Source organism: Triticum aestivum, chromosome 6A (assembly GCF_018294505.1).
Source record: "Triticum aestivum cultivar Chinese Spring chromosome 6A, IWGSC CS RefSeq v2.1, whole genome shotgun sequence".
NCBI classification, from domain to species: domain Eukaryota; kingdom Viridiplantae; phylum Streptophyta; class Magnoliopsida; order Poales; family Poaceae; genus Triticum; species Triticum aestivum.
Genome location: NC_057809.1, coordinates 110,684,611 through 110,685,932, shown reverse-complemented (window position 1 = coordinate 110,685,932; position 1,322 = coordinate 110,684,611). Strand labels below are relative to the sequence as shown.

Below are 1,322 nucleotides of genomic sequence, written 5' to 3'. Positions count from 1 at the left end.
GCATACGCTTCCACCAATTCTTTCATGGTAATCAGAGCCTGCCTCGCTCACATCCATGGCGACGTCTTCAAGCTCCACCTCCTTCCCCTCGTCACCATTTGCACACAGCGTCACCGAGAAGCTCACGAGAGGGAACGAGGCGCTATGGCGCGCAACCGTGCTCTCGGCGATCAGGGGGCGCAAATGCAAGGCTACTCGACATCGACCAGGTAGTGCCCCCTCTTAACGTTGAAGTCACCTCCGACGATGGCAAGACCAAGTCGAAGGCACCCAACCTGGAGTTCTCCGCGTGGTACGCGAAGGATCAACAGGTGTTCTCCTACCTGTTGTCCTCCCTGCCGCGCGAGATGGCCATCCAAGTAGCAACCTGCCACACCGCCGCCGAGCTCTGGAACACGGTGCAGGGGATGCTAGCCTCACACACCCGCGCCCGCACCGTCAACGTCAGAATTGCACTGGCGAATCTTCAGGAGGGCAACTCCAACATCACTGAATATGTTGGTAAGATTAGATTTTTATGTGATGAACTTGTTGCTTCAGGAAAGAAAGTAGATGAGGAGGATGTTGTGTCTCATATCCTTGTTGGACTCGATGAGGAGTTCGACCCCGTGGTTTCTGCCATGTGCTCTCGAGTTGAGCCGGTGACCGTCCCCGAGCTGTACTCGCAGCTTTTGAGCTTCGAGACACGTATGAATCTGCGCGGCGGGTCCTCCCAGTCCTCTGCAAACGCGGCCTCCCGCGGACGCTCCAACAAGCAGAACAACAGCAACGGCGGCGGCGGTGGTGACCGCAGCCGCAACTTCCCCAGGCAAGGCGGTGGCGGCGGCGGTGGTGACCGCGGCTGCGGCAACTTCAACAAGCAGCCGAACCGCGGCAACATGGGGGGCAACAACGGTGGTGGCGGCGGGAACTACAACAACAATCCCGCTGCCAAGGTTGCTTGTCAGATCTGCGGCAAGCTCTCGGGCATCCAACATGGAAGTGCTGGAAGCGCTACGACTCCTCCTATCAAGGAGGGGAAGAGCGCTCGGTGAACGTGGCGGCGGCTCCCCAATACGACGTGGACACGAACTGGTATATGGACAACGGAGCCACTGACCATATCACCAGCGACTTGGAGAAGCTGACCGTCCGGGAGAGGTACACCGGCGGCGAACAAATCCACACCGCAAATGGATCAGGTATGACTATCGATCACATTGGTCATACAACTATTTTAACCCCTGATCGTGATCTTCTTTTGAATGATGTCCTTCATGTTCTGGAGGCCACAAAAAAAATCTGATTTCTGCAAGTAAACTTTCCATTGATAATGATACCTT

At 56.1% G+C, this 1,322-nt stretch overlaps 1 pseudogene; it reads left to right on the top strand.

Moving 5' to 3' along the window:
- Window positions 1–545: 545 nt before the first annotated feature.
- LOC123132809 (uncharacterized) lies at window positions 546–684 on the top strand (annotated as a pseudogene).
- Window positions 685–1,322: the final 638 nt, after the last annotated feature.